The sequence below is a fragment of the Myripristis murdjan genome, chromosome 24 (assembly GCF_902150065.1).
Source record: "Myripristis murdjan chromosome 24, fMyrMur1.1, whole genome shotgun sequence".
Taxonomy (NCBI): domain Eukaryota; kingdom Metazoa; phylum Chordata; class Actinopteri; order Holocentriformes; family Holocentridae; genus Myripristis; species Myripristis murdjan.
This window is the reverse complement of record NC_044003.1, coordinates 4,674,431-4,698,035: the sequence shown is the minus strand read 5'-3', so window position 1 is coordinate 4,698,035 and position 23,605 is coordinate 4,674,431.

Genomic DNA, 23,605 nt, shown 5'->3' with positions numbered 1-23,605 from the left:
TGGTAAATTTAGAAACCTACCAGCTAAAAAAACAAAACAAAACTGTTTTCCTGCCCTTAGTGCCGTCTCATTCTGCATTCTCACAACATAGTTCAGGAACATGGCACTTCTGTCTGCCTTCCAAATGGGAATCTGGGAGAAAAATCCCTTTAAGTCAGTAACCCTGCAAAGTGATCACGGGTTAGACAACGCTTTATTACTACCAGCTGCTGTGTCACCCATCCAAATCAAGCCTTAATGTTCAAAGCCAGGAAGTCATTTTCTGCCAGAGAGAGTAAAGCTTCATAAAGCCGCGGTGAGGCTGGCAGCCTTCGCTCTGCTAAGCTGCTGTGACCATATGTGTAGTGCTGAAAAAAATGTTTAAAAAAAAAAAAAAAAAAATTAAATGAGCATGGGTATCAGTATGTTGTTCGCCTGTGATGCTTCATTTTCCCCTTAGACTGAAGTAAAGACAGTCATAGCTCAAGTTCATGAGTCTGTTGTTCCTAATGTGCAGATTAACTACAGCACACGTTCACAATTAATAAACTGCAGAAACAAAAAATGCTAGAATGAACGGCCATGGAGACAGCAGAAAATTCAATAGCCAAGGAACCTGGTGTAAATGGGAACCTCAGCGTGTTTTCAGGTGTGGTCTGCTCTGGAAATAACAGCGCAGGAAGCATGAGTGTGATTTATTTATTTATTTTTTTTTTTGTGCTAGAGAAACCAGAATGAAGCAAAGGGGCGGAGCCAAGGTGGAGCTACACATCACTGATATATGATAAAAACATTTTTCATCATTATTATCATTATTAATATAATCATTACTATTAATACTGGCTACTGCAAGCAAACTTGGTGTGTAAACAAATGTCTTGAGTTTACAATTTTTATCAGAGGGTTGCACTGTAGCTCCACAGAGTTGCATGCTGCATGGATGTGGGCGGGGTTTAAGTTGCTCTGTAGTCGGCCACTAGGTGTCACTAAAGGAACTGACTCTGCTGCCACTTTTGCATTATAGCTTATACACTCACCATGGGTTTAGCTGCTTGGTTTGGTCATTTTAGCTCAGTTTTTAACCCCCAGAAAAACTATGAAGAAGATATTAAGTTTACTGACATCACCGCGTAGTTAAAGAACGTTAAGGTTCCCTTTTCCTGCCATTCTGGGCTGCTAACGTGCACAGTTGCCACTGTGCACGTAGTGCAGCTTTAAGATTGAAACAGCATTTGGCTTCAATCTCAGATCAGCTGATTACACCGACAAGGTCCACTTTTATGTGATTGTGTCAGAAAGTAAAACTCCACAATTAGGTATGATCTTTCCTTGTTGAAATACAGCAGAGAAGAACTTTGTCAATGGTGAAAAAAAAAAAAAATCACCGTTGACAAATAACTAATTTGACAAAGAACTCCAACAGTTTTTCATTAGAGATACAATCTTAGGTAAACATCTGGTTATTTCTAATATATTTACGGAAACAAAAACACCATGTATGTGTTGCAAACAAACAAGAACATGATTACGCCTGCGCACACACACACACGCACACGCACACGCACACGCACACACACACACACACACACACACACACTCAGGGTCTGTGAAGATGTTGTTTGGATAAATGCTCCATCTTGGTTTCCAGGTTCAAAGCAAATCTGCTTCTCACTCCAGATGAGCTCATGAGGAGCAGAAGAAAAGAGAGAGATGGAAGGATGGAAAAGAAACAAAGATGGCTGCCAACACTCCGGCCGCTCTGACATCATCCCACAGAGTCGCCGTAAATCACTCTGGGGTCTTGCTTGGTCAACTGTATGATTATATCACAACCCCCCCTCCTCCTTCCAGCTGAGACCTTCAAATTAAAGGCAAATTCCACCCTGAAACACTGTACTTGTTTTTTTTTTTTTAATCGTTTTGTTATTTGTTGTATTATTTTTGATATTTCCAGCAGCTACAAAGGAGCTAAAACACCAACAGCTCTTTGACAAGTTGCTCTGATTTGGACGGTAAAACATAAATTTAATAAGCAGACACATTCCTGTGCCTTTATTTCTCACAGTGCTACACTGCAGACACTGCAATATGGTCGATGCTTGTATATCCAAGTTGCCTGACAGGCTCATGAATATGTATTTTTACCGTGGGTGGCCTCGGCGGGACTTGAACCCGTGATCACAGCCGTGTCAGTGGAGCTGACTGTAACTGACTGTGTCCCTGTAAAATCTACTTTGCATTTTACGGGATTCACTCGTTTTACTTCATGCTAGTTTTAAAGCAGCACTTTGTCGCTGCGTGTGCTTCACTTGCTTTACACGCAGTGCGGTCTCCAAATGAATCCGAGTGCCGTTCCATCTCAAACCACCGAGCAGGAAACTGTCTGGATGGGACGGGAACAACAAACCACACAGCGCAGTATAATCTATTACATGGAAGAGATTACTCTTCCTTTATGGCTCATTTGGAAAAGCTGGTGGATTATATGGCACAATCAGCAATTTATCTGACCATTTACGGTAAATTGGGTGTATGTCCATATGTATTTTTGCAGAATTTAACTTGTGGAAAGAAAGGATGTATAGATATACAAGATGTTAACCACTTTCTCACTGCTGTGGTGGTGTTTTTTTTTTTTTTTTCATTCATTCCATCTTTAATGCTAAGCACTCATTGGTGTTTCTGGACTTGCAAAAGATCCCCTGTCAATCAAACTGTGGGGGCGGGACTTGGATTTTCTGTGGACAGATTGATGGATGCACTACGCAAAAAAAGCCAAGGGTCAATAGGCCCTTAAGCTAGGACCCTTTACACTTAATTGAATAATTTGGTGGTTGAGTAAACATGGTTCTCATCACCGCATGACTCGCTGATAAAAACATTCATGTTTTTTTGTCAGTTGAGTCTAAAGAGCGTTCAAGTGGACGAGTTCAAGTTATCTTGTTCACGAGTGAGGGTACAGCGGAGCAGGAGATCGGGCAGTAGCAGCAGTTATGCGGTCGCTGTTATGGACCGTCGTGGTGAAGAAGGATTGAGCCCGAGGGCGAGGCTTTCAATTTACCGCTCGATCTTTATTTCAACCCTCACCTACGGTCACCAGCTCTGGGTAGTGACCGAAAGAACGATCTTGGATACAAGCAGCCGAAATGGGTTTCCAGGCACATCGGGTGAGGAGCTACATGTTTTCTCAAAAAGTGGGTGACACCATGAAGACAGTAAACAATGACGTGTACAGGCCCATTAAAAAATGGATTTGGGAGCAAATTTGACGTGCTAAAGACACAGAAAGCTCCCATGGGGCAGCTTTTTTAGCTGCAAGCAGCAGATTTATATCTTGCTTTGTCGTTTGTCCACAAAAATTTCCCCACCCTTTGGCAGCCAGTTTTCGCCCTATGAGGCTAAAATTTGGCATGGAGGCAAAGAGTATGTGAGTGTGTGAGTGTGTGTGTGTGTGTGTGAAGGTGTTTGTGTTCATGCCCACTGGCTAAAAGTGGGCATGGCAATGGGAGTGGCCATGCCCACAGACTTGCACAAGACTGTGGAAAGTTTGGTCATGAGCCGAAGGAACTGATTAACAGTTCATGCTAACTGGCTAAAAGGGGGTGTGGCCAATAACAAAAAAGGGTTTGTGGCAGTGGGAGTGGTCTATAACAAAGGGAATGTGGCAGTGGGAGTGGTCTATAACAAAGGGAATGTGGCAGTGGGAGTAGCCTGTTACCTTCCCATAACTAACCATAGCCCTCCATACATTCAAAACAGACTCACGTAACATGGTCAAACTTGACACACACACACACACACACACACACACACACACACACACACACACACACACACACACACACACACACACACACAGACACTTTCACTGGTGACAGTCTGCCCCATCCCTACACTTTAAGCACTTTGCCACGCCATCTCGATCTGTTGGTCCATCAGTTCTGTGGTCCACAAAGCTTTATGCAGATAGTAATTCAGCAACAATAGCTGAGCAACAGGAGGTAGACATACTTTATTTAAGCATCATGTTTCGGCATACAGCGTTCTTCAGGCTCATATGATGCATCGTGCACCTTTCACCAATCATAATCAAATGACATGTCTGCTTTACTCATGTTTACAAATGAAAAAATGACTGAAAATCGATGTAAAACTCACAAGCTGTGATGTGCTGCAGTACTGTTTAGCACCATTAAACCAATATATAAGTGAAGGCAGTTTTAGGGCAGCAATGTTCAGCAGACACTCTGTCATAACCTTTAAATATGTTAATTTACTGTTCCTATGGCTGATTATTTTTTCAGCTCTGCCAGTTGTATAAAATAAAAAACATTTACAAATTCTTCACCTAGTTTGTTTAACCTCTCCAAGGTGGCAGCTGTTTGTTTTTCTGCACACGAGGGTCACATAAAATTCAGTAAGTGTCTTAAAGGTCAGACGGACAGTAAGGTATGGACAGTAAGGTACTGCAGGTGACTTTGGTAAACTTTTGCCCACAAGCACACCAGGCAGTTTAAACCTACACCATGAATAAGGCTATTTGCAACTGTTATTCAGCACAGTGTTTTTACCCAATTTCCCCTCAGGGATCATAAAGTCCCATCTGATCTTTACAGTCTGGTCTGAACAGAGACGTTCAGCATGTGGATCCCATTTGTGTTCAGTGCTAAGAGTGTCTCAGGCTGTGTTCACACTGCAGCTCAAAGTGGCACAAGTCTTATTTAAAAAAATGCTTCATAAGCTAAATTTTCACGACTTGACAATAAAATTTTAAAAACATTGAAAAATCTTTGGTCGTATTGCTGTGTTTTTGGGTCACTTAATGTTTTGGGCTGCACACCTTGGTCAGCTCTGCCCATCTTCGCCCTACATCCTGCTAAAGGCCGACTGGCGAAGGGGGATGTGTTCTTCCAGAAAGTACAAGACGCCAGTTCACCCATAACAATAATATTTGTAGAGTGCCATCTGGACAAGCTATGAGACCATCATGCAATTTGTATTTTAACACTCAAATCATAATTTGTCACATTTCCACAGCGTAAATTTATCATGATTCACCTGCAGTACCAATGAAAGTTACTTTTTACAGTAATTTATTAGGTTAGAAGGTTATTATAGGTTTAACATGAACAACATGTAATCATTTATTTGATCAAATGTGTAACAGGCCTTAACACAGCAGCAGAGGCTGTACACACACATTGTTGATCAATTCCACCCAATCCACTGTTACCTTGATGGCTGCTGGGATTTCAAGCTTTCAGAATAGTGAAGCCAGTCTGACCACTTTGATTTGTTTTGGGGAAAATCCCCTCCACCCTCTCCCTCATTAGCCAAACACTGTTGTTAAATCCTACTTGCTGCTAACAGCACAAAGTTATAACTTGTTACAACATATAAGTACCGAAAAATATATGTTCACCTTATTTCCAGAGGCTGTTGTTTGACCTGATAGTACCTTAAATCCTTAAAACATTTCTATTTTTATAGAAAAAATATTACCTCTAACTCTGATAAGTCAAATAGTATAAACCTTATAACTTATGTCATCTTGAGCCTGTATACAAATGTGGACAGAAGCAGCCACCAGATGCTGCTAAAGCATCATAAAATTACATACTGTACCTTTAAACGTTCATGCTTGTATTCTGAAGGCTGATCCAACCCAGAAATCTTGTTCCTGTTTTTTTTAGCACGTCGTCTGCACCTGATGTTGTGGGACTTTTTTTTCTGAAGAATCTATGTTTTTAATGTCGTATGTGTGATGGACATGGATAACGGCATCACAACGGGCATGAACAGCGATTCACGATCACATGTGGACACGCCAGGAATTCAGACTGGAGCCTGCAGTGTGAACAGAGCCCACTGCCTCTCTCTATCTGCATCTATCCACATCATCACGTCCTCCAGACTCCAATGAACATACATCAGCACCAACGACACGGACATGTTTTCGCCCCCCCACAGCCGTCATAAAACCCTGATTTAGTGTCCATGGAGCTGGTGGGAGGGCTGTCAAAACATCAGACTTTGCGTTGCTGCCAATGAGAGGAACAGACAAGCGGCGGTGTGGTCTGAAGCTGGAAGTCCAGGTGATGTGGAACCTCACAGGCTGCCAGCAGGCATAAACTGGACAGAACAGAGAGGCGGCGAACAGAAAAAAAGCCTCCATAGGTCTGCTGAGGTCACCGTCTGCCCCGGGAAGATATACGGATTGTTTGGCAATTTGGTTTGGGTCCGGAACATTCCATTTGGTTACTGCATTTGTGAGCTTTGGAGTCAATACGTTAAATAGTGTTGCACGTATTGCACCCTCGGCACGTTCGGCGGCCAAGGAAAATATACACTGGGTGTCGCCCGCGAGGCCGAGGCGAGGATATTTGTGTAGATGGCTGTACTGTGCAGTCTGGTTCAGGCCCTCGCAGATCGGCGGCGTGTTTTCATCGTCGGCCAAGACTGAAGCATCCTGCAAAAATGTTGAATCGAATTTATTCATAAGGCGATTTAAATAAACAGGTTTGTTGTCATGAAGTGCTTCATGGAGAACGTCAGGATGTAAAGACAACGGTGCATCAGGCAAATTGTTGGGCAACAAATATGGTGACACTGGAAGTGAGATATAGGAAAAGTCAGCAGGAAAATTTTGCAGTGACCAACATCAGGACATTCACTGTGGCAACATCGCTCTAGAAAGTTTCACAGCCCCATGTTGCTCGTTAACGAGGCTGAAATGCCGTTTTAAAGGAGCACAAAGGATTAGTGGAGATATTTCTGCCCGCTTGTTGATTAAGATAATTACTCACTGGAAATAACATCATCAGTTACACATCTCCTTAATACAATATGTAACAACAATGATGGAGAATTTAAAATAATCATTTTCATGTCGTTTGTTAAACCGGGAATGTTTTTATGCTGAAATCAGAGATTTTTGACAGTGAAAAGTGGCTTGCTGTCATCCTCGTGCTATCTTTCTCTGAGGCCATTACAGCAAAATGTGTATAGCATTATACTCCTGTGCGCAGGAAACGTCTGAATTGTAAAATTAGATACTTCCAAAATGACTCTCCCTCTCTGTTCAGTCCACTGGCCCACGGACAGGACGTCCACTGTGTGCAGACCGTCCCGAACAGATGATAGATGTGAAATTTTCCCTCTAAACATAAACACGGTCAGTGTTTTCAGCTGTGGACGGTCCGCCCAGGAGGAGCACAGACCACCGCAACAGCCCAACGGGAACTTTTCTCTTTTTTTCATCTATTTTTACTGCTTCCATTCGGTTCCCAGTTGGATCGTTTAGCTGGATGTGAAGGAAGACCGTTCGGCCCTCACAAGATGTTCTCCTGGAAATGGGTCTCTTGCTCGTGCTGCAGGTGCTTTAGTAAAATTTGGGCAAAAATGAATGTTGTCGGCTGCAGTTAACTTAAAAAATGCATCACAGTAAGGTAAACATAATAAGTCACTGGGCGTCCTCTTTAAAATCTTTCTATTTTCCTCCCTGTTTTGTGGTCGGGTGGATCCATTCATGTAGCATAAGACACTTTGAATCCGTAGAGATGTATTTTCATTAAAATTATTCCAACTTGTAGCATTTTGTGCTTCTCAAAGTTAAGACAACAAAGACATTTCCAATGAATGCTGTTGCTCTTTTTGAATTTAGAAAACTGAGATATCAGATAGGAATTGTAGGGCAATGTTTTGATTGGACCTTACTTTACTTTCCTCTACCAGGATTCAAGTTCACACGTTAGAGATAAAGAACATGTTTAAGGTGGATTTTTTTTTTGTAAATTAAAAAACACAAAGAACAGAAGGTAGAGGGAGAAAATGTGAGTATGTTTTGTCACTTGTTTTTTCAGAGGTAAAAATGGTGTATTTTGCCTGTTTCAACACAAAACAACCCAACACCCCGCGTGCGTACTCGCTTACAATTTGAAAAAACTTTGCAAATATGAATTCAATTATATTTCCGCAAATTTACCTAAGCTCCCAACCTCAGGACAACAGCAACAGTTTGTGTTTATATCATAGTAGCTTCCACAGGAAAGATTTAGCCTATGTGACCTCTAGCAAAAACTAACCACATTCCACTCAGAGAAGTAGGCAGATCTTAAACCAGCTAAAGGCAGCCAAGTCTGACAAAAATAATCACCTGTTCCTTTTTGATAAAACTTTACTACATATTTGATAGGAACAAGTAAAGTGTTTACTGAGATTACATCACTCTTGTTTGAAATGTTTTACCCAAAAATTATGCTTGCATTATGTACTTACTCCAAGTTGTCTTGAAAGCCTGATGAATAAAGTTTTACGTGTGTCTAACAGAGAATAAAGGTTTCAAAGACTGTAGCCATTTTAGTTTCAAATTTTCAAACTCTTTGTGTGTAACCCAAGTCATAGTTATACTGCGGCGAGAGCAAGTGAGTGCAAAACACTGATGAACAAAATAAAACACGATGAAGCAAAAACAGAAAGGGACAGATAGCGGCAGAAAACAAGAAGAAATATTGTTTTTCTTATTCAACGCAAATCACTGATGATGGCTAAAGGTTTTCAGAGGCGTAGAAGTTGTGTGTTTTCTCCTCAACAGGTAAGGAGCCATACATTTGTTCCGTTTTTAGTTTCTGTTGTGTATGATTTTTATTTAGTTGCACTTTATGTGGGGCATAAAATATTACAATGACTACATTTTATCTCTGAGTAATGATAAACAATCTTATTGAAAAATTGTTAAAAAGCATTGTTACAAAATACAAAGACTTTAATTTTACATGTTGGTGCTTTAACACCAATGTACAGGCATTAAAACAAAATGGAGGAGTATCATATCGCCACAGCTAACACTAATGCCCTAATCTCACGTGTAAGTAAAATAACTGAGTAAAATCCCAAATAAAATGACCTTGTGACAGGTCAGTATGGTCTAGGATGACGATGCCATAATATACTATAGTTAAGAAAAGTGAACTCTGCAAGCTTCCGTAGCTTCAGGAAGACATGTATTTAAAGAATTTAAAGTATTTAAAGATTGTAACATGATGTTTTGATGTACTTTGCACATTTCTAAATACCAGCATCCATCAAATTATACTTTATATACTTGTTGAAAAACCTCCTGGCAGTGTAATGTGTGCTGCCCAGCGTGGCCTCCTCCAGCTCAGCACTGGCCTGATGGATCCTCCAGGTGTTTACCGGACATTTATCGTGCGTTTTACGTGGTAGAGTTCAACCCAGCGAAGCATCAGGTCCCATGAGGCGTCGGGACGTGGGCCCCCCATCACCGCATCACAAACGCTGCTCAAACTGCTAACAGCAGTAATACAAAGCCCTGTCGACAATGTAAGTTAATAATGAAAGCTATACTAATTTGATTCTCTAAATCCAATAAAATGTACTTTAAAGCACTGAAAACAAAAGATGCTACTAATGCTCAGTTGCTTTACCAGATTGTTTTTTCTTAAACTGAAATTTGTAATTTTTTTTTTTTTTTTTTTACAACAGTCATGCAAAGATGCCCTGATTTCAACAGTATAATATTTCATTTAAAGCCCCACTCCCCGCCTCTCAAAGAAAAACACTCAAAAAATGAGTTTTTCTTGTGTTTCTGTCCCCCAAAATATCTGACATTGACTCTACTGTCTTGTATTTGGTCCCAGTTTGTCAGTAGAGAAGTGTTTTCACACTCCTGAAGCTGGAGGTGTGTGTGCATGAGATCCTGACAATCCAGGCCACAAACCCCACAGCCAATCAGCTTTCAGCTGATGGGGCGCTGCTTTGCATATTATTAGCAGCAGCTCCACTGAGTTTAGAGGTTTAGAGTTTTAGAGTTTCACTTAAGGCACAAAGGATGGAAAAAACTTCTAGGTATGTAATGTGGATGAAAAGGAATTATTTTAAAAGATTTTTAGAGCCTTAATAAATGACTGGAGAGGAAAAAACATTTTTCTTCTTACCCCAGTTGTTGCCTCCACCTTGATGAGCTGTCATCTCTGCTGAGGCTGAGGTCACATTATCATTAAAGCGTCCTCGGGCGCTGAAGAGGCAGATGCAGGGCGCAGCTGATCTGTAACTTATTATAAACAAACAAATAAATCAAAATGCTGATGTACTTTGTATTCTTGAATGTTTAGCTTCTCTACTGGCCAAAGGAATCTGTACACATCAAAAAATGTTCTAACATCCCTGAGAAGACCTTTAAAGATTTTTAAAGGATTTAGGCTTGAACACCAGGTCTCACACACACTGTTGATGAAGTCCTATTATTCATTATTCATCATTCATCATATCATTCATTCACACTCCATACAGGGCTCTGTGTCTCACTGAGATACAGAGCCGATTGTTAACTGTATGTGTGTAACGTGCTGCACTGATCTGCTTTCTGTTCATCAGGTTCCTATGCCAAAAGTGCCAATTAGAATAATTTTTTCGCCACTTTGCCATATCAGACTCAGCGCCTCATGCTCTTAGGTTTTCCATTGTGGTTAACACAGTACAGTGGCACCACTTAACATCATCTGGGTGCCAAGATCAGAAACTTTGTTAAAAAATATTGTACAAATATGTAAATACCTGGAATATATTCTTTTCTGAAGTGAACTATTATTGTAGTTTTAATCCATTTTAGTCCAGAATTACTATTCCTCATCTTTTGAAAACCTTCAAAAGCTGACTGAAACACATATTAGCACTGCACCACATTGTATATCTGGCATATATTTACATGGTTTACCATGATTGTGCAAATTTAATTTTACCTGTTTACCATTTTCTGCCTTTTTAATCCCACCATTAGTTTTTTTTTTTTTTTTTTTTTAATTTTGCCTCTGTTGCAGTTGCTATGCAATTCACTAACACAGTCCATCAAGGCATCTGGTCATTAATGTGACATGCAGCTGTGTGTTTTGGCACTGGGTGGCAGTGTTCTGCAGCCAATCCCACACCTCAGCTGTGTCATCTCTGTTCATTAAACAGGGCGTCCGTCACAGTGGTGATAAACTGCAGGCTCCAAGAGTTTGAGCTCTGCTCTGTGTGTGTGCTTTGTAATTTTACTTTTTCATATCATTTCATATTCATAAATAGATCCACATCATCATGTTCTGATAAGAAAGAAGAAAACTTGATCAAAATGGGATTTTAGATTCAAGCTTCGTGCCGATATCAGTACCACAAGGCTTTTAAAGGGTTTATAACAGGCTACAACTAGGTTCTAATTAGGTTGTATTGTAACTATATATATAACTATATGACTATATATATGTACACACACACACACACACATACACAAATATACTGTATATTCAGTACAGACTGTTTGTATAGTTCTGCTGTTATGTCAGCAGGGAGCTCCATCAGAACAGAGGCAGATGATATCTGAAGTTGAACTGGAGACCCTTGTGGTCCCCAGCCCTTAGATTGGAAACCATACTCAAGAACTTAAGCTCAGTGTGTGTGTGTGTCTGTGTGAGCAGAGACAGAGAAAAAGAGAGAGAGAGAGAGAGAGAGAGAGAGAGAGAGAGAGAGAGAGAGAGAGAGAGAGAGAGAGAGAGAGGAGGGGTGAGCTGTGTGTGGCTCAGAGAATCAAGAACAAACCCATTATTTTCTTTTTTTCTGCCTCCAAGAAACATAAGTCACTCAGTGACTTTGACACACACACACACACACACACACACACACACACACACACACACACACACACACACACACAAACACACACACACACACACAGGGGGGAACTCAAATCACATTTTTTTCCTATGACATTTATTATCGGCAGTTTAAATTAAACGTGCCACAATTTCCAGTTGCAGTTATAATGTCTACTCTGATTACTCTGTTATTACTCTGATTCTCTGACTTCAGTCCTGTTTGCTCTGTGGCAAATTTTAACTGTTCAAATTAAGATATATAGTTTGTCAATATTTACATCAGTCACTAAATTTTTACCATTACGTGTTATATCTACCTTTTCCATTATTTTTAGTATTTAGTATTTTAGCATTATTATTATTATCTACAGCGTTTCTGCTTTAGCTTGCATACAGCATGCCAAACATTAGCTCAAGTAAATAAAACAATAAACAGGATAAGCCTTGGACAGTAACTGTTACAAAGTGCTTTAGAAAAACAAAAAGGAGCAATGAATGAATAAAGGTGGATTAAAAAAAGAAAAACAGACTGAGGATGAAACAGTGCATTCTGCAATCATGCCAGTTTTACTTCTTGTTTTCATTCTTCTGTTTTATGAAGTTTGTGCAGGATTATCGCCTGCAGAGTCCGCTGTAACATCCATCAAGTGCGTGTGTGTGTGTGTGTGTGTGTGTAGGATCACATCACATCATCCACACAGTGAAATGCTCCATGCATGACTTTCAGTGAATTGCAGCTGAAGAAAGGCAGAAAGCGTTGCAGGAGAAAAAAGAAAAAGAAAAAAGAAAAAAGCAGTGCAAGTCCAGACTCACTGCTCAGGTGTTTACATACTTGACAACAAAACTGCTCTCAAATCTCTCACTTTGTAAAATAAACAGCACTACACCATCATCTAATAGCGATCCATCATGCGGATGGAGCTGAACTCATAACTCGTACGCTGAAATCCTGTCGGCCGTCCGTCTGTCTCTCACACTTCCTTTGCTGACGATGTTAGCTTCAACTAATGAACCAAAACAGGCTCTTTGAACCAGTTTGGGTGATGTGGTGGGAAAAACACGGACTGTTGAATTGATACAAAGAACTGTGGACGTTACAATAATTGGTAATGTGCGATATGTTTATCCCTTCACATATCTATCAGACAAACAAATCAGCTCCTCTGGAGACTTCCTGCCAAAACAGTGCATCACGATTTTGTTTTTAACCAGTATCAGCATTCGGTTTTTTATTACAGATGAGCCATGTCTCCTGAAATTTAATGAAATGAGTAGTGTCTTAACGGTAAGACAAATCTGCTTATTTATAAAGAAAGGATTCCCAACTTAAACAAAACCTAATTCTCTGGGAGAAAGATCTGGCAGGGCAGCTGAAAAGTTAGGGCTGTGTGTTTTTTTTGTTTTACTTTGTCTCTCTTTTTTTTTTTTTTAGCATGATCTCTCCTGTTCTTGCATTTCCATAAAAGCAACCCTGTCTTCTAAACACTGTATGCATTCTTGCATTCTTCATTCTTGTTGTTAAACTGCCTTCTGGGTGGCATTTTAGCCATTCTCATTGCTTTAGCCACCAAAAGTACATGGTTAAGGTTAGAGAAAGGTCATGGTTAAGGTTAGGGAACGTTTGCTAAAAAGAACATTAGCTGACGTAATGGAACATAAGCTAAAACGCAATCTTGCTTAAGACGGAAATCAAACTTGCATCTCATGTGTCACGGTGCTGTTTGACCCATCCACCTCCCGCCTAACGAGGATTGACAGACGGATTTGTGACACGTCACAAACAAACAAGCCACAACAAAATGCATTCCCCTCAAAATGTAATTGAGAATGCGTTTTAGTTGTATGAGAACATCATTTTTAGGCCACGGTTGCTTTCGAGCATTTGCCATTTTATTGGCGGGTATCTTATTCTAGACTACAACCTGATTTTACCTGTGACTGTAAAGCACTTTGGGTTGCACGGTAATATGAAATGTGGTAAATCAATAAATAAAATATTAACGTTTACTAACTTTAAGCTCCAAAACCTACAAAGCAAAACCACACTAGTATAACTGGAGTTGTACAGAACAGTTTATTTATTTCTCCTGTGACTATGTCCACCCACACCTTAATCAGCATTAGTCGGTGTTTTAGAAAGCTTTCTCTGTACTAACCACATTCAAACTGTATGATCACATCTCACTTTAGAAATGGACATTTTCCCGTCAGACAATTGCTCAATCAGTGTTGCTGCTGCACATAATGACAAACACATTTAATTGTTTATGTAAAGCTCAGCTCAGTCTTCTGCCCACACTTCCACTCAACATCAAAGCCGTCTGTTTCTGATAGCAGGATTATTTCTCTCTGGCTGGTTCTGGTCTTTTCTGTGTTTCTGGAGGCACTGAGATGACTATCAGCCAGGCGCAGCTGTTTAATTGCTGTAATTGGTCCATTTTGCAGCCTTTTTATCTGTTTAAATCTGCTGTGTAGCGATAGTGTCAGTTAAAGGCCAGCAAAACATCTTAAGCCTTGAGTTTGTCATAATGCCACCGGTGGTGTGAGTCAATATTTTAATGTAAAGTAATTATGGTAAGAATAGCACTTCAGTTCTACAAATCTACAAATCAGTTCTTGCATTTAAGATGAATTCAGCATCTTGGTTGTGTTTAAATGAAACATGTTCCTACTTTTTAAGTCCAAGAGGTAGGAAAATTGAAAATAACCTCTTGAGTTATGGAAAAATGAAAAGCAAAACACTGTATTGCTTCACTGCTCGTGACCGGGATGCAAACACATCGCGGGTCAGTAAAGCCAAAATGGGGCCGCTGTCTGCTCAGGACTTATTGTTATTTTTGAGCTGTAACATGTGAAGGTGAAGCGCCGCCTCTCTGCTTCCCTCTGTGTTGCTGAATTTGAACTCAGTGACCTCCGGACTTTTCTGCCTCTGCGTCTCGACACGACTTGTACGTCCTGCAGGAGAGGCAGCGCCGGCGGTTTTGACGAGTATTATCTCTCCCATCGACAGGTAATTTATAAAAGCCCGCAGCTCTCAGGGCCAGATTATCTGACTGCTCACGGTGCTTAGTAACAGGAGAGAGATGCTGGTGCTGTGTTTTCTCACCTCTGTCTGAAAGACAAGGGCAGGGGAAAAGATGATTTACGTCACAGGTTTAGCCCACGATGCGGGCTGTATCTAGGGAACATGAACCGCAGATACTCTGCTGTTTTAGACACTAAAAGTTTTCCGAAATGGATATATGCCGTTTAGGAATTAAACCATTGAAACATTTATAAAGCATGATCTAGCCAGTGTTAGTGAATCCACTTTGCCTGCTCAGTATTTCCCTCACAATCTGGAGAGCAGTGATGATTTTCCTGTGAGCTGCCTCTTTCTATTTCACTTTCTTTCATCATCATCATCATCGTCATCAGGTGATTCGCCACTGTAAATATTAACAGACTTTTCAAAACAGTGGCTGGCGTCAGTTTTCGCAGACAGTCCGGTCTGTTTTGGCCTCTGAGAAAAACCTCTGTGACGTCTACGACTGTTCATGTGAAGATTTCCCTTAGGAGACAGACTTGGGAAACTGCTGTAAAATGGGGAGGGGGTTGGAGTAACCGCTTCTCAGCTGCTGGGTTGGGGTCCCAAAGTGGGCCACTGGACATTTTGACTGCGTCACAGACACACACACAAAAAAAAAAAACACCTTAGAGAGAAGATGACTGGATTACCTAATAAGTAAAATAACTGACAGCCATTTAAGAGTCGCTATACTGAATGAGAGTGTGGTGCTGTGCTCAGGACAGTCAGTATATTTACCAAAACAACACCTCAGCTGCATTTCAGTTTTAGATATACAAGCAAGAGCTCTGAAGGCAGAAATAATTTTTTGGTTCAGTAAAATCTTAATGAGGCAGAGCGCCACCGGTTTTAGCGAGGGACCATCATTGTCTTGCCTAATGGTTCCCTTAGCTAAACAATCTGACTTTAGACTTAAACCCAAAGAGAGAGAAGTGTGATCACACATGACACTTTTTTCTCTTGCATGTGTCTTTTTTTCTGTTATTTTCAATGGATTTTTGGCACAGCAGTCTCCAAACTGTGTGCCATGTGTGTCTTGGATGCAGTCAATCCATAAATCAATCTCGCTCTTAATTTATCTGCATATTAGAGCTTATTTTGAGGAACTGCCAAAGGTTCCCCAAGATTATTAGAGTCTAAATTTAGGCTGTGAGACATGCTGTCAATGTCAGACAGACAAAAACTAGCAGACCTTTTATTTCCCAATTGTGTGAATATGGTGCAGACATGTGAAGTGCTTTTCTCATAATTTATATATGAAAATTCACACATTTAGAGCATAGTTTTGAGGACTACACTGATCATTTTAATTGACATCTAAAGGGGTAGTCTGTGAATAGTGGCTGCCCCACCACTTGGTTTTGTTTTGGTCAGTGTCTTACTGTTTATGACTTTAAACACGCCTACCAGTATTAGCAAATATAATAGCTTCCAATGGGGAAAAATTAGGCTACATACCCAAAGCATGTTTATGTAAATATATATATATATATATATATAAAATTCCAATAAATGGTCCAGTAAAAAAGTTACCAAAAAATAGGTGTCAAAAGACTTAGAAATCTGCTCCTAAACAGGTCCCTAAAAATATCTCCCTTTCTCCCAAATATCTCCCATTCACTTAAAATGGAGAGCCCAATGGCTGCACATCTCCAGAAACAAACCTCCTAATGACTCAGAACGTATTTCTTTATCATGTTTGGGATGCTGAACACGCCAGTCTTTTACGCTGTGTCTCTATATTCTTCCGTTCCAAAGATAGAAACACATTTTCTACTATATACTGGGGTGAAAGGTGAGGACAGATTGGTATTTTATTATGGTAAACACAACAGCAGATTGCTCTTACTATGCGTGTTGCACTGCAGCAATAATCACATAATGCTCCTTACACCATTTGAACTCTAAGACCCCTTTTACTGCTGGTGTTAACATGTATCTCAGGTGACTGAATAGCAATCTGACAGCACTTAACTACATTACCTCGCAGGTGTAAATGTACCAAAGATGCCTGAAGACAGATTGCAGTGCAGTCGTCCAAACCACCTATCAAGGCAAAACATTTAAAGGAATGCCAGTTAGACTTTCCTGTAAACAAATTTCCTGTTCAAATCCGAGTCCAAGCGATACTGCAGTTTGTTTGTAAAGTGTTTGCTAAGATTAACTTGCTGGCTAATGTTTACTCGCTGAGCTTTCTTAACCTTATCCCTAACCTCACCCCAAGCTCAGCTTAACCAAATATTTTATCTAATGGTAGCTAACGACAAAGTTAACATTCACTCAGCCAACGAGCTAAGTTTAGTGCATGTGCTAATGTTCATGCATGTGCAAACGTCATGCTCAACCTGATAACTGGTGTCTTATGTTCCTGTGTACAGGTGTCATACCAAGGCGAGACAACAACTGACAAAGTCACTGTTTCCTCTGGTCGGCCAGCGGGTCTATTACACGCTTTGGCATGCTATCAGGTTGCATCGTGACTACACTGAGCAGAAGCGTCAATGCAGATGCATCTCCAAACCACATCCCACAAACAAACAGGGGTCAATACCTGGAAATAGAGACAATAACCTTCTTTAAAAAAAATAAATACTGGCGCAAAGAGGATGTGAGGTGTGTGATCCGATCTCTGCAGACACTGAAGACTCATATCAATACCAAATATAAATGTAATCTATCTAAATCATATCTAGATACTTCCAGAACAGGAAACACATGTTAATCCCAGGTGTAAAAGGGTCTTTGCCTCTGTTTATAGTGATGCTAGCAGCATCATAGTCATAGTAAATTGTTATGTAGTTTGGCTAGTTAGCTAACATACTTAATTAAATAGTTGGTAGTAAATGAAAAAAAAAATCCCTGCTATTTTTTTTTCCCATTTTCTTATATTTAGGCAAAATCAAAAAGATGTCACCAATTTGCTACAATTGACAGTATTTGTGATTTATCCTCACTGACTGTTTCACATCAGTAGCATGATAAACTGATTCTTTGGCTCCACCCACTGAGGTTAAACTCAGCCAATGAGATCATTCCTCCACAGCAGCTGTGAGAGAAGGTTGCAAAGCTAAACCTTCAGCCTGCCCTTCATGGCTCTGGCTGCAGACTGCGAGGGGTTAAAAGATCAGTTCGCATCACCGTTATTCCAACATGAAGTCATGAAGTCAGTTTCCACCCGAGTGTGTTATTACTTCTGTCTGTTGTGCAGGGCAGCAGCCGGCCAACTTTCTGCCGCCTTTGATCTCCGTTACACAACGAGCCGCCGATCTCCAAGGCCTGTCATCCCCCCCCGCCCCGCCCCGCGCCCGTCGACGTCAAACGCAGCCCGGCGGTCCGTCTGCGCACGAGGAGGACCGTAGACAAAACAGAGGGGTGAGAAATGCCCCCGGTGGCCGTCACCTCTGGCTCTGGACGGGACGCACCCAGAGGACCGCAACCGCTGATGTCAGAAACTCCATGTGAGTTTGGCAGCCATGTTGTTTGTACAGCCTCTCGAGCTCTGCGTGCTCACAGCTGACCGGCTGGATGTTCACAGGACACGCCGTCACCTTTAGGCCCCGTTAACGCCGCTCCTGTCAACACCTCGGTTACCGTACGAGCCTTCGAGATGAGACTAAGGTGTCTCTCTCTCTCTTTGTCTCTTCCTCTCTTTCTCTGTCTGTCTCTCTCTAAAAACACCAGACAAGTCGTCTTTTCGGCTCTCTTGCCACTGGTGTGCAATGTGAGCGGCGTCAAAATTTACTTTGTCTCTTATTGTCAATCCTGATTTGAGCGAGGCTTCCTAACTTTGTTTCTTGTTTTATCTTTTGTTTTGGTTTATGGATTGTAGATGTTTCTTATTTGCTTTCTCTCTCTTTCTTTTTTAAACTGAAACAATAGCTGATATTTTGTGCTGATATTAAACATCTTTACATTTGAAAACTACTGAGAAAAAAATACAGTATATTACAAATTATTATATTATAATTCTAATTATATATATTATAATTATTTTATATTATATATAAAATAATTTTATATCATATATGAATATTGCAAATGCAAAATGAGAGAGATGCTGTCCAAGAGTATTAAAAATATTTAAAAAACAAAATTAGAGAGAAAAAAGGCAAACTGGATCAGTAAAATAATAAATCGGTTGAACCCTATTTCACAAATAATCTAATTTTATCATTTTCTATATATTTTTAAATATCATCGTAATATAATTTTATACCAGTATAACTGTACAATAATTCGATAGTGCAATACTATGGTTAATACATGGCATATATTGGTATATTTTTACATATTCTCAATTTCTTATTTATTTATATTTTGTTGAAATATTATTGTAGGATTCATGCACTTTTACTTAATGGACTTCTTTTTTTGTTCAAATTTCTAATGCACATATTTTTGTACTTTTTATTTTCTCTTTCTGTTTCTTACTGTTTTCACTTGTGCTTATATTTTTTTTTTCTCTTGAGAATTTGAGCCACTCCACTGCAGCTGACCCAATTTCCCGTCTTTTTTCCCCCAAATATTTCTGATTTTGATTCTGATGGAGTGGAAGAGGAAAAAGTGCGAGCTGGGACTCTTCCAGCTGTAGTGTGAACAGAGCCTTTTGTCTCCGGCCTCAAAGCTGCTGCTCTCCTCTCTCATGCTTTAAAGGTCACGTGGTTAAGATTGTCAAAAGAGAAGAAACTCCTCAGTGGGAGTATTTTCTCTTTTTTTGCGTGGTTGGATGTTTTCCATAGAAGATGGGGGGAGAGTAATTATCTTGGATATTTTCACATGCGGCCCCCCCTCCCTGCCTCGTCCCGGAGCTGCAGTAACTCATCACAGTGTTGTACACAGAGGAGATTTATAGCCCTCCGCCGTCGTTCTCCCACTCACAGTTTGGGATTCGCCCAGGATACTGTAACTTAAACTGTTTGGAGGAAAACGTGAAAAGTCGCTCTTTGATTCTGGCTTTGATTTTCACTCCAGTTTCCCCACACGCAGTCGGCACGAAGACCTCCACACTGTCATTTCATCTCACAAAAAAAAAAAAAAAAAAAAAAAAAAAAAACCTCAAAACACACAGAGCGCTGATCCCTCACATGGAGGGAACAAACACAGGAGCGAGGATGACTGAATGATGTTCAATACCTCAGTGAGAAGCTATGAGGTGTGTGAAGGCCTCCCGGCTGACAGAAATGTCGCTGGCTCGTCTTCCTCCATGTCAAACTGGTGTTGTTGGACACTTGCCAGAGAAGGATAACACCCTGCCCCTTCTCCTCCTTCCCATTCCCTCCAGGTTCACAACTTTAACAAGTGGGACATGAGTGACCCGGGGAAACAGCTTAATTGCCCTCTGCGGACCCTGTTTCAACACGGCCAGGCTGGGTGGTCCGCCCCCATCCCTCCGCTGCACGTCGTCACAATGAGCGCAATGTGTATCATAAATGAAGAAACATATCTGCAAATAAATACGTCCCAGGGCTGCTGCCGCCACCACCGCCGCCCTCCTGCCGGCAGAATGTGAAGGTGTAATTGTTTTTTATGGCCGGGAGGAGGTCGCCTGCTCATACTTCACACCACGCTGACGTTATCACAACAACACAAACTTTAATTTAGTTTTATTACCCCACAACAGGTTGTCATCTGCCTGCTCACGACCTTCGCACAGATGCTTGAAGCGATCCAGGAGAATAATCGGTCACTCTTAAGGCCAGGGCTGCATTTACATCATGTCGGGAAAAGCGAAAACAAGGTGGTGTCTTGTTGGACGTAGGGGTGGGTGTAAAGTCAATATTATATCGATACTGTGATATAAAACTGAATAGTCTCTGGGATTTTGATACTGTAATTCACTGATATGACAAATGTGTTGTCTTATTAGACTTACTAGACTGCTATTTGCCTCTACCTACTTGGTCATCATATCCACTTTGCTAATAATTGTTTATCAAAAATCTCTTGTGTCTAAACAGTCATCTCTACAAAACTGTCCCAATACTGATGGAGATATTTGGTCAAGATGTGGTGATATTTCATTTTCTCCATATCCTCCAGCTCTACTTAAATATCAACCACTGATTAACTTCACTCAGTTATGGTAATAAATAGACTTTATTGTATTAGTGTGAATAACACTGACAATTTGGGGGTTTTATTACATAGGATGGCTAACATCAGTGGATTCACTGCAGTGTTGATGCACTTGTCAAATTCATGATGCCAACCGGGTTACTGAAGACTACAAATATCCAACTTGTCATCACCACTAGGAGGCTGACAGGAACAGTTCTTGTCAGTTGGTAGCTCGAATTAATTTACCGTAACGCAGCACAAGTCTTTAACCTAGAGTTTGGCTGGAGTGAAAAGCTGCAGAGTCGGTGGTAGGGATGTCATAATATGGGTTTTTTGGAAGGCTGATACCAATATCCAATATATATCTTCCTGCTCACAACAGCCGGTACCAATGTATTTTTTGTTTGTTTTTTGTTTGTATAGCGACTCTTAAATGTCTGTCAGTTATTTTTTTTGTTTGTTTGTTTGTTTTTTTTAGGAATTAGAGAACAGATGCAGCATGTTAGTTTTTTGACACAATCTTAATAGGAAAATGCAAAAACTACTAAATTGGAAACAAAAATGCCAAATATCTGCAGTAAAAATATGATCCAGACAGATACTGATTTTACATTTTTATAGCTGATATCAGACAACGCTAATAGTCTGTTAATATATTGGTACAAAACTACTCAATGCCATATGACTAACCATTAATTTATACCGCTACACCATAACCATCAAACAGTTTTTGTTGTTTTCTTGAACGGAGACAGTTTTGGTCATCCTAGTTTAGGTGCGACTGGGTCATTTCCTTCCTTTGACGGTATGTACATTAGATGGCTGCATGTTGCAATGCCAGGTATAGTGTTTAGTCAGTGTCCTGCTGATTTATAAGATCAATGGCGCCGTATTTCTGGGTTTCACCCACCTTTTTAAAACCAGTGAGATGCAACGCTGCATCAGAGTGTCACCCCTCTCATCTGCTGTTGATCAGTCATTTCTTTTAATGTTGGACTGGATGTTTTACGGCTGCTTTCCACCCTGCCGAGCCGCCAGGAGTCAGGTTCACCTGGATGTTGGTCGTAAATGCAGACCGTATTCAGTTGGACACAATACAGTAAAAATGATCAAACACAGAGAGAGCAGAGAGAGCGATAACAGATTGAGCAGCCAAGGTAAAAAAAAAAAACAAAAAAAAACTCAAGAGGCTTATAAAATCTCACATCAAGAGGAGGAAAATCAAGATGGCAACAAAGAAAAATGCAGCCACAGTGGAGATGTCATGTTGGTGTCCGTCCTGAGGTGAGCGTACCACACCGAGCTTTCATCATACACAGACCACAACATGTTGATTTCGGTTATTTAATTCATACGTCAAAAGCATTTTTTTTTTTTTAAAAAAATTGGGAATAAAAACAGTCCTCTGCAAAGGCAAATGAATTGTGAAAGTGAAAAAATAACTTGAGTGTTTGTTTTGGACTGTAATTTTCTAGCATTTATGGGTAACATTTCTGTGAAATTTAAACCCAAGTCATAATCTGTGACATTTAAAACACAAAAAGAGCTACTGCTGTTTGAGCAGAATGCACAATATGTGCTTTTGTTTTGAAATTTATTTCAGCGGTGGTTCGGGTTACGAATGCATGTTAATTTCCTTTGATATCAGATTAGCATTAATACCTCAAACATTGATATTTTGTTCTGGTCCTTAATACTTTCTGAATGTCTAAAGTGTAAGGTCCCACTGTCAGCAGGTGCCCAGATATGTCATTGCTGTTATTAAATAACTTAATTGGAGGGATTTTCATGGTGACCCAAAATATATTTTGCCCAATTAGGAGAGAATCAATCCCTGTAAAGCCGTAAAGACACTTTACCATCAGGCCATTTTTTAAACAAGCACCATTTCCACGGTTTAATTGTTGGTTAAAGCCACTCTCCTGTGGCCGGACATGATGATACTGTGGCGGAGAACAAAGAGCGATACGCTGCAGCGAGTCCAACGGATATACAGTCAGCTCCTGTAACGCCACTTCACATTCATCTGTTTTATTTCTGCTAATGAGAGCCACTGTACCTTTTACAGCAAGTGAGGAATTTTTATTGATTTCCCAAACCTTTAGATCAGTTGACGATAGTTTCATGGTGAAGGAGAGAAGGAACGTACTCTCGGCATGGTCAAATATAGCAATAATTACCTGATGGAGAGGGGATGTGCTGCAGTGGTCGCACTGAGCACTATCAGCAGCACCAAAGTGCAAACAACCCGACAAACCCACAATCCCTTTCTTCTCTGGGTAATATGACTTTAATATGATTATTACTGCATGCTTAATTATGAATTAGGAATTAGGAATACTTCCCCAAGGGGAGACTGGGCTGCACTCACTGGACACAACATCACAGTCAACGGCTACTGAAAAACAACAAATTTGAGATTACAGGGTTTCTGGTTAAAGTTCAGGTACTGATGCCGACGTACAAGCTGGATAGCTGACTATGATTTGCTCCCTCACACGCTGAAAAATAAAGAGATATTTAGATGTTGATATATTGGCTGGCACCTACAGTAGGGATGCACTGGTATCGTATTGGTGCTGATGCCAGAATAACATGGAGTATCAGTATCAGAGATTTTACCCAAGACTAACATCCGATACCAAAAGAGTAGCATGGTGGAAACACAAAGCCCTGTACTTCTCAAGTAGTAGGAAAAAGGATTTTATGTGAATTAATTTGCCCACTGACCACAAACTAAAGGTCTAATCCTACACTATAAAAAGTAATGGATCAGAGAGGTCCTTGGTATCAATCAAGACTTAAATTTTAAGTATCGCTTTCAGCATTGAAAAGGAGGTGTTGGTGCATC